This window comes from Cydia strobilella, chromosome Z (genome assembly GCF_947568885.1).
Source record: "Cydia strobilella chromosome Z, ilCydStro3.1, whole genome shotgun sequence".
Classification (NCBI taxonomy): Eukaryota; Metazoa; Arthropoda; class Insecta; order Lepidoptera; family Tortricidae; genus Cydia; species Cydia strobilella.
The window spans coordinates 37,835,631-37,847,460 of NC_086068.1; positions in this window are offsets into that span (position 1 = coordinate 37,835,631).

Sequence of the window (11,830 nt, forward strand, 5' to 3'; positions counted from 1 at the left end):
CTTTTGTTTAATCTTTAAAGGGCTGTATATTTGGAACCATTGCAGATGGGTACTCCAAACTTTCAGAAAATACGTGTTATTATTAGTGCAATTTTCTGCAATAATTATTATAAAAAATATGGGTCTCCATACAAGGAAATCATTAGGGTCGGTAATAATGGCAGCCATCTTGAATATCTCACTTCCGGTCAAGATTTCGATCGAGCAACCGGCAAATTCGGATCGGAACAATGTATTTTTTTATTATGTGAAACGTGAGTGAAATGTCTTTAAAAAACCCGTAGGGGTCGGATCAAAAACTAAGTAATTAAGCCCTACTCACGCTTGACTGCACATTTCTAATAGATTTTCCTGTAATCTATAGGTCTCTTTGTGTATTTTTTTTTTTTCAAAATTTTAGACCCAGTAATTTCGGAGATAAAGGGCCTTATGCCTATTTTCTTGAATAATTTCTAAATTGTTTACCCTAAAATTATAAAAAAATATATATTTGAGATTCTCATAATGAGCTCTTTCATTTTAAATGTAACACAATATAGTTTGAAAAACTTAATTTTTTTATTTTCACATTTACCCCCCAATAGTGGCCCCCATGTTTAAAATTCATTGGTTTACGTTACATGTTCGTCTTTGGGTCACAAACTTACATATGTATAACAAATTTCAACTTAATTGGTCCAGTAGTTTTGGAGAAAATAGGCTGTGACAGACGGACAGACAGACAGACAGACAGACGCACGAGTGATTTTATAAGGGTCCGTTTTTTCCTTTTGAGGTACGGAACCCTAAAAACCCGGTTGCCAAAAAGTAACATGATTTGCCAGTCGAAATCGATTTTGTCAAAAATATGACCTGACTACAATACACATGCCATGTGAATGACGTTTAGTGACTGCTAAAAAACATTGCCATATATAGGTTTTTAATTCGCTGTTAAATTATTGCGCTGCAGACTTTTCTTGGTCTTACTCTACTAATTCTACTAATAATAACAACTGATATTTCATACAAAATAACACTAACACTACACTACCTTCATGGGCGTAAATGGTTAAAATGTAGATGTAGAGAAATACATACCTACATATTAAAATGAAAGTAGAAAATAAATACGGAATAAATTATTTACTCAGGCAAGCCAGCTTAGTTAGTAGAATAAAGGATGACTCACGTTAGACCGGGCCGTGACCGGGCCGGAGCTTCCGGCGCTTCTTTTTCTATGGAAAGCATCACGTGATCACCTGTCATGTCATAGAAAAGTAAGCGCCGGAAGCTCCGGCCCGGTCACGGCCCGGTCTAACGTGAGTCATCCTTATTAAGGCAGTTAATTTAAAAAATATAAGCATTTTCTTCTTTTTGTAATGATTCGGGTTCTTGAATTCGTTGATAGATAAAACAATTGGTGACAGTTAACTTTACACTAAGTACTATATTAATTTAACACAACTAAAACCTTAAATAGTAAGATAAAGTAAAATAAACACAATGTTCGATATTGCTAAAATGGCTGAGAGACAATGACTAAAAGTCACACAAAAGTTTAAATAATAATAAAAACACAAAAATTAATGAAGATAAAAGTAAAACTCTAAATGTAAACAAAAGCAAATAAATAAAAAGAAACAAAAAGATTTCGCCTTCGCAGGAACCGAACTCGGGTCACTTGCTCAGCAGTCGAGCGCTCGAGCCTCAAGTCCAAATCGTCTTGTGACAACTGTAGCGAAACTACGGATAGTATTCCCCTGCAATGCTATTCCGGGAGTTTTTTTATAATTTCCATAAATAATCCCGACAGAAAGGGCGTTCCCGTATGCTGTGAACAAAGTGTCGCAGTGAGTGTGAATTACACTTTTATAACTAGGATTCTTCTATGAAGTTAATCAATAAAGTTAAATTATCAGCCGGCTACACTTACCCCGTGACTATCTCTGGCACACACGCACAAATATCACAACAAACTCCAATCGATACTATTATGGCGTAATTGTCGTACCATGTCCGTAAAACTACGTATATTTTTATTAATCGCCGTCTTATTAACGGCGTATCATTTCTCCCGTCTGTTCTTTCTTTTTTTCGCCGGTCGTCCGCGTTTTTTCGCGACACCCTCAATTTTCAGAGTTCAATTATCGGTGTCACTTGTACACCAGTTGTCAACCCGCTGACCACTAGTCTACTGCTTGTTGCGGAAAGATGGCGTTACTATGTAATACGTGATTTATGCCGAGACTTGCAGTGATTCGTATGCGTATATTGCGCATGCACCACATATCCCCTCACCTCCGAAGAATCCGACTGGATTCACCCAATGCGTTTTAAATCACTAGCGTGCCAGGTTCCAAAATCTTTCCCTTTAAGACCTTGAAGTCTTTAGACATCGTTGGAAACCTTATTCGCAATGACCGCTTTTTCAAATTTTGGTGCTAACTTGCCCATAAAGCTTTTGTCTGCACATGATAAATGTTTGGTGCGCTTCAACACGAGATCACCTTCTTTATAGTCACACGTCCGTCGCCGGAGGTTGTAACGCTAATCGCGAACATCTTCATATATTTTGTTACGTCGGTTAATATTTCTCTGAAACCGCTCTTGGTTAGTAGTTATGTCATCGTTAGGCTCGAAATTATACGCTTTCGACCCTTGTATCGCCGTCTCCCGACCAAAAAAAAAGATAGGCTGGAGTTCTTTCCGTCACTTCGTGTACTGAAGTGTTCACTGCGTGAGCAATATGAGATATATACCTATCCCATTCTCTGTGATTATCTTCAACATAGGAGGCGATCGCCACTCCAATTACTTACAGGTCCTTATTGCGATGCAACCACTGGAGAGCGCTATGGTCGGAGATGACCTTGAAATGAGTTCCTTCAATATAAGGACGAAATTGTTCAACCGCATGCAGGACACTTAGCAATTCTCGCTCGGATGCCGAATACCTACATTCCCTTTCCGTCAATTTTCGACTAGTGTACGCGATGGGTGTTTCCATACCCACAATTTCTTGAATTAATACTCCACCGGTACCCCTATTGGAAGCATCACACTGAACTGAAAAAGTTTTTGTGAAATCCGGAACTCTTAGCACCGGCGCAGAGGTGAGAGCTGTTTTCAGACTAAGGAATGCCTGTTGTGCTTCCTCATTCCACAAAATCTGCTTTCCCTTCTTTCCTCCTTTTGTCAAGTCATGCAGTGGGGCCGCCACAATGGCAAAGTTTGGAACGAAGCGCCGATACCAGCTGGTCAAACCAATGAAGCGCTTCAACTCTGAATAAGTAGTTGGCCGAGGATAATCCAGAATGGCTCTAACCTTGTCTGGGTCTGTTCGAAGCCCCTCCTTGTCGACGATATAGCATAAATATTTTAGAGATGGTCTCGCGAAAGCGCACTTATCAAGATTTATGGTCAGACCTGCCTCTTTCAGTTTGTCCTTTACGAAGGCCAGTGACGATAAATTCTCTTCAAAATTACCATTACAAACCACTATATCGTCCAAATAGGTAAATATTTTACCTTCATACTCGGGTGGAAACAGCCGATCCATCAGGCGCTGTTGAGTTTGAGAAGCGTTGCAGAAACCAAAAGGCATGACCTTAAATTGATAAAGACCCTTACCCGCGAGCCCAAGAGCAGTTTTTTCTTTACTAGAGTCTTCTAAAGGTATCTGACAAAACGCAGAACGTAAATCGATAGTCGACAAAAACTGCGCGTTCTTTAAGCTGTCTAGAATAGTTGTCACCCTCGGCAACGGGTAAGAGTCCTTTACTGTCACTTTATTTAATTGACGGCTGTCAAGACAACCGATTTTCCCCCGACGCCTTTTTTACTAACAGAATTGGAGAACGCCAAGAGCTAAACGAAGGCTCAATTACATCATTGTCGAGCATATCTTGAATCTCCTTCTCCAGTTCCCTCATAATAGGCGGAGCGAAAGGATACTGTCGCTGGCTGGTAGGTAAGCTATCTCCTGTGTCAATCCTATGACTAATAAGCGATGTCCTCCCTAATCCTTTTCCTATGTCCCTACCCATCTCTTTCAGTAGAACACCTAAACGTTGTTTTTGGCTGTCATTTAACTCTTCTCGCGAAACAACCGAACTTACTACTGCTATCTCCGATATTTCCGTAGCCAGCTTCTTCTTCGCCACTGTCAACCCAAAGGCGTGCCAAAAATTAATACCTAACACGATTTCATGTTTTGAAGGGTCCATGACAAAAAAAGGAACCACCCTAAGTTCACCTCGAAACTGTATCGGCAGATGGACTACAGTATCAATCGTAAGAATGGATGCATCAGCTATAGATATATCCTGCGCGGGCACCTTTTGTGCCGTCAAGCCTAAGCTTCCAAGCTTGTGATTTTCGCACAAAAGTTTGGAGAGATTACCGAAATTGAAGCTCCGCAGTCCAAGAGAGCTAGGAATTGCTAGTTTAAGATTCTTATTCCTATTCCTATCACTACGCTGAATGTTGCAAACTTCCCCAGTCCTAAAGTATCTAGAGACAGTATTTAGCCATTGCTGCCAGTCATCCGGTACGGAATGACTTATTTTTGCGGGGTCGATTCGGCATGCATCGACTCCGACTGACCGTTTCCCTCATTCGCCTTACTGCAAGGACACTTCTGTACAGTATTTCCAAAACGACCGCATTTATAACAGAAGAGCCGCTGCCTCGGTAACTTGCCGTCTCTAAATCTGTGACCCGGATTCCTGCAATTCCAGCACTTCGACTGCACAGATCTATCGACAACTTTATTGTCTATGGCTGCTACGTCTTTGTGCTCCTGCTGCTGAACTTGACCCCACAATCTTTAATTGGGACTAACTTCCTCCTTTGAAATTCAGGATCCCATGTCGACGACCTCTGTAATCCCTGCGATGCCGGAGGAACCTTCGAAACTACACCCCGGCTTCCCGATTGATTTTCCTTATGGGTATCGTCCCTCTCGAAGCTGGCACGCCCTGCTGTAGCTGCCGGTGCGGCACAAGGTACAGTTCCCGGTGGAACCATTGCGTCCCACGGTGCTGATGGCCTCATATTACTTTTGAATCCGCCTTGCTAGAAGTCTGTCCTATACCTAAACTTCCCAATATTTTCACCGCTTCCTTCCCCAGTGTCTTGTGTAACATGGCCTTATCCTGCTCCGAGATTACTGCCTCGTCCTCGGCCTCCTCCTCCTTCACCCCTTCTAATAATACCATAGCTTCATCAATATCCTCGAGCAATTCTAAATGCCTTTCCGTGTCCACCGCAGCTGAAGGTACAATCAACTTTGCGCGGTTAGCCAGATGTGGCAATCGAGAATGTAACCGCCTGATCAGTGCCCCATCTGGGCTGTCTGACAACTCCGAAATAAGTGCTACCATTGATGACAGTTTGTTCCTGCAAAAGATAATTTCCTTACCCGGATTTTCAACACATCCAGCGGGAACTTTTATTGAGGTAGAGGATTCCCCGGATGCCTCCCGTTTTAACATTGCCCGCAGAAATTTACGCATAGTCGCTACAGTTTCACAATCTAAGGCACCCCGGCATGTAAACTCAAACTCCAGCTCATCTTTATGCGGGGCGTTAACGTCCATTATCTCTAAGCTCTAATTCCTAACTTAATACTAGCAAAGTGCAAAACGGTACAAAATAAATTATTACACACTTTTGTTGCCAACTGTCATCACAGACTGATCTAGGCCACCGAATACCTGTTAGGCGCCAATGTAATGATTCGGGTTCTTGAATTCGGTGATAGATAAAACAATTGGTGATAGTTAACTTTACACTAAGTTAATTTAACACAACTAAAACCTTAAATAGTAAGATAAAGTAAAATAAACACAATGTTCGATATTGCTAAAATGGCTGAGAGACAATGACTAAAAGTCACACAAAAGTTTAAATAATAATAAAAAACACAAAAATAATGAAGATAAAAGTAAAACTCTAAATGTAAACAAAAGCAAATAAATAAAATAAAAAAACTGTAATAAATACAAAACTAACTAAATTAGACTGAAATATTGTAACTTTATAAAATTGTTTAATACAAAGCTGTAATAGATATAAAACTAACTAAATTAGACTAAAATATTGTAACTTTATAAAATTGTTTAACACAAAACTGCAATAGATATAAAACTAACTAAATTAGACTAAAATACCGTAACTTTATAAAACTGTGTAACACATAACTGTAATAGATATAAAACTAGCTAGATTAGACTAAATATCATTCGAATATAATACCTGAATCTCATTTTTGTTCTCAATTGTAAAAATTCTTAATCCAGGTATATAAACCTGAATCTCATTTTTGTCCTCAATTGTAAAAATATTATTCTAGTTAACTCGCATGACATAAAAATGTACATCTGGTCTCCCGCGATACAGGCCTAGCCTCCTCCTAGGACTCCTGGAACCTCCGAATGTCAATTCAGTTATGCACCAACTCTTTTCTGTAATTTGTGATATGTACCTACTATGTACTACAATTGTATTCGTTCTGTGCAATAAAAACATTTTTTTATCTTTTTTTTTATCTTTATCTTAAAAAGAAACAAAAGGATTTCGCCTTCGCAGGAAACGAACTCGGGTCACTTGCTGAGCAGCCGAGCGGTCGAGCCTCAAGTCCAAATCGTCTTGTGACAACTGTAGCGAAACTACGGATAGTATTCCCCTGCAATGCTATTCCGGGAGTTTTTTTATAATTTCCATAAATAATCCCGACAGAAAGGGCGTTCCCGTATGCTGTGAACAAAGTGTCGCAGTGAGTGTGAATTACACTTTTAAAACTAGGATTCTTCTAAAGTTAATCAATAAAGTTAAATGATCAGCCGGTACACTTACCCCGTGACTATCTCTGGCACACACGCACAGATATCACAACAAACTCCAATCGATACTATTATGGCGTAATTGCCGTACCATGTCCGTAAAACTACGTATAGTTTTATTAATCGCCGTCTTATTAACGGCGTATCATTTCTCCCGTCTGTTCTTTCTTTTTTTCGCCGGTCGTCCGTGTTTTTTCGCGACACCCTCAATTTTCAGAGTTCAATTATCGGTGTCACTTGTACACCAGTTGTCAACCCGCTGACCACTACTCTACTGCTTGTTGCGGAAAGATGGCGTTACTATGTGTAATACGTGATTTATGCCGCTATTACTTGCAGTGATTCGTATGCGTATATTGCGCATGCATCACATTTTATACACATTTTGAAGTATGTTTCTGCAGACAAAAGACAGATATAATAAGTATATCTCTAAAAGATCTCTATAAGATTTATAAGATCTCTAAATACGTCCTGGATGAAGTCATCAAAAATCAATCCTTACATCCTCAGAATAATAACTAAAGCATAGAAGCCGGGCAAAAATGCTCCGCAAACATGTATGTATACCCGTCCTTTACTTCCTTACGAATTAGATAATGTGTTGAAAAGAGATACATATATGTTTGTTATTCCTCATATACGTAGGGTGACACAAGTTTTGTGCTTTGCTAGGGATGTTCTGTGGCGACTTTTTATATAAATAAATTATGCACATATGTGCCATGTTTAAAAAAATATCACGAAATTGTTAGAGTTCAAACTCTACTTTACTCTACTCTACTTCCAACTTTCTTGGTCTACCAAGATAAGTCTGCAACGATATTGAAAGCACACGCAGTGCAAGCGTTATTTATTGGTAAGTACGACATAAGTTCATAGAAGTTTGACGTTTAAAATAAAACTTGCATGGCGTGTGCTTTCAAAATCGTTGCAGACTTTTTTTGGTCTAACTCTACATAGATGTAACAAAATATACAAGGCAGTTGACATATACATCACCAGAGATGTACAAGATACCCTATAAAAAGTATCTAAAATACAATATACTAGGAAGTATTGAAATATCAGATACAAGATGCCTTTGGGAATGGTATTTGAAATACTAGATGCAAGATAAACGACTACCTACGCTTCCTACGCATTACTAAATATGTGTATCCCGTTTTTGATCACTTATTTCATATCTGCCGTCTCAAGGAAAAAAACCATAACTGACAAAAAGCAAGTTTCGAGAAAAAGCCAAAAAACTTTGCGCTCCTGTTCAAATAGGTTAAATTCTAAGTACAAAGTTGAAACTTTTGTTAATGAACAAAGTAATAGTGTAGAATATTTATGCATTATAAGTTATTCGATTATCTATTTATTTTAATAAGTTATTTAGAAAAAATAGTTACTACCTCGTAAAACAAATAGAATAAAAATATCTTTACTAAGATTAAATGACATATGTGCGTACTTATGTTTTTTGTGTTAGTTTTGCACTACGATGTCTAAGAAATAAAAGCACAAGTACACAGTTGTGCTTATGTTACTAATCGATCTAGAAGCTGAAAAAGCACAATTGGGTACTTTGTGGCTTTTTTGCTTAGTTAAAGTAATCAAATTATGATTTATCTCGTTAAAGAAAATTATTTATTAAAAGAAAACAAATAAGATACTTTTAGAAATCTTTGAGTAATAATGTAACACAAAACTAAAATTAACCACAATTTGATTGCACTAAGTAATTACTAATTCTTTGAGATACCCTTAATAATAGTAATAATGTAATACAAAACTCAAATTTATTACAATTAGATTCCACTAAGTACAGATGCTTTTAGAGATCTTTAGGTAATAATGTAATGAAAATGAGGTACAATCTAAAGATCGATAATGTCACTACTAGAGGAATTTAAAATAAAAATTGCAAGTGGTAATACAAGAATTAACAAAGGATACATTATCGCAACTCATAAAACAATTACGATCATCGCCAGGCTCAAATCAGAGTATCGTCGACTTACGAAAATTGCTTCCAGAATAAGAAAAAACCAAAAACATTAAGATGTCACACCAGTCATGCTCCCTATTACGAGTTTAGAAAAATCTTGTAGTGGAAATTGGAGGAGTTACGAGGAACAACTGAATTGTTATAAATACAAGTTATTACATGACATTTCGGAAGAAAAAAAGGTCTCTCTCTTGATAACAAAAATTAAATAGTAACATTCATGACACATTGCCATTAGGTGCTCCAAATATACCCAACCCAAAATTCGTATTCTAGACAAGCTAAGGGGCTTGAATAAATGTGCCAATTTTCATATGTGCAGGTCATATAAAGGTTTCAAGTTATGAAGGGGTCAAAAGTAGCTCGAAATGGTTCGTGTAATATTACACACGGTTGCTGCTTTTTCTTTTAACTTGGCTGGTCACGGTGCCGCGTGTCTAGATGTTCCAACTAAACAGCTAGAGAAAATAAAAAAAAGAGCTCTTTTGTATTTGAACCAGGCTGGGGTAGTTTTAAAAAGGCAAATATAACCCTGAAACTGAAACCAAATGCCAAGCCAAAATTTTTACCTGCAAAAATGTCCTTTTGTATCAAAATCTAAGGTTGAAACAGAATGCGGTACACCATAACACTTCTCATGTTTTTCAAAATAGGCAGGAGTATACGTGCGTACTGCGTCGTACTCGCAACCTCTTCCAAAGGAAAAAAACCGATCAGGCCGCGCGCGCCAAGTGAACCGCCCGAAATCTGTCTTTGAGGAGACCGGAGGGGGACTACCTACTAGCCTGATAAAGCATAACTGACAACAATGTTTAAGAAATAAACCACAAGTTCACTGTTTTTGAAACCGACACTAAGCAGAAAAAGCATAAGGAAGAGTCATACGAGACAGAAAAAACATAACGTGCAACTTATGTTTTTTCAGGTTCCAAGAGTTATGACTAATAATATTTTTTTACTAACAAAAATGAACATTTTTGTCACCTTAAGGGTTTTTTACATAGAAATTTTATGTAATCCTAAACTATGGTTTTTCTTCCTATGAAATAGATGTTGGGCTTAAATTCAACACAAAAGGGAAAAAAAACACAAGTCGTCACTTTAGTACTTTTCTGTCTATGAATATATACTTATGCTTTTTCTTTCTCAAAAAGGAACTAACTTTACCAAAATAGCGTGTAGTTATGCTTGTCTAAATCTTGACCTGTTAGAGATAAAGAAATAACTGCTAGACAGAAAAATCACATTTTTCTTCCTGATTTCGAGGGTGTCAATAACTCAATTTCACAAAAATTGTCACTTATGGTTTTTCTCCTTAAGGCGGCAGATATGCCTCTCTAAATTTCTAATCGTTCTCCAAATTCAGGGGCATAAATGATAATTCATAAAGGGCGAGAATTTAAACATGTATTTAAGCACTAGATAGGTAAACCAACAGGATCTATAATTAAGGAAAGTTAATAAATGATCAATCGTGTCTTTTTTAATACTTTATAATAGATCGATAGGTTAATTCCGAGGTCGATAAAAACACACATCACTATGCGTATAAACATAACCTGAAATAGTTCCAAGAACATTTCGAAATTACATGCAAATATCTATACAGAATACGGTGATTTTTACATAAGCTACTAATATAGATTGTTACGTTTAGGTTAGGTACTATAAATTAATATCATCAGAATTGAATGAAACTCACCGATTAAATAATAATAATAATTTCTTTATTTCAGGCCAGATTGCCCATAGATTGTTAGTTATATACAGACTTATAATATTTCTTAACCTAGGTATTACAGTTTTTTTTTACTTATTTGGGGTCCCGGTAAACAGGACGATGAGCCGACGCCCAGTGGCTAAAAAACGGAGAATCCGAAATAAAGGTTACCGGTTCGGTTCGGTTCGTGTGTATTTTCCTTTCTTCCTGCATGTGATTTGCAGCCCTCGATCACACAAGAGATTGTCACATAAGGAACTTTGAACCATAACAAATAATAACTTAGCCAACGGGCTAAGAAGATTCTTGGGAAACGTCCCAAGAATCTTCTAGGAATATAAATAAGTAATACTTATAATTAAAAATCAGCAAGTTCTCAGCAAGATGACCGCGAAATATTTGAATTCAATCGCACTTAAACTATCGTGAGACATATTTCAAAATATTTATCACTACGATTTTTACTCACTATTATTTTTAGTCGCTTTTGGCGACATGTTTCGAATTCTTTGGGAATCCATCCTCAGGTACGAGTGTCCGCGGCGGTTGTACGTCGTGCACTCGTGCAAAGAATCGGAAACATGTCGCCAAAAGCGACTAAAAATAATAGTGAGTAAAAACCGTACTGATAATTATTTGAATTTAATACGACTATGTAAAGTTACAGTTAACACCTACCTGTGAAATAACGAACATATATTTTACTAGCTGTTTACCGCGACTTCGTACGCGTGGATTTGTATGTTGGTGGCAGAGAGCGAAACTTTTGTGCCGATGACAGACGTATGACGTCAAGTCGCATATAGGATGTTTTTTAAAAACAACACTGTAACACCTCAATGATTCTTAATATTGATAATATATAAATTAATGTTTATTTATAAAAAATATAAATTTTGCATATTTTCCGCTTATGAATTTTTCAAGAAAATTAGAAAGTTTTTATTTTGTAATTGTTACCAAGGTATATTCGAAGCTATCATAAAATTTGTTAAATCTATGTTAAAATCTCGTTCTCGTTCTCTTTCAATATGCTTTGTTGTTTTCAAATGTTTCTCTATATTGCTTGTACATTTTTTCATTTTTTACAATCAGAAAAGGAAATTTCTACAAATACGGCTGCAAACCCTCCACTCCGCGCGACTCCATAGCGACTTCAAACAATAATATTTCGGTTATATTTTATTAATAAAAAAATAAGTAAACAGAAATTGGTTCTCATTTCCATTAATCTTGTTTTTAAAATGACAAAGACAAATTATGTTTTTATACGTGGCCAGTACGTAT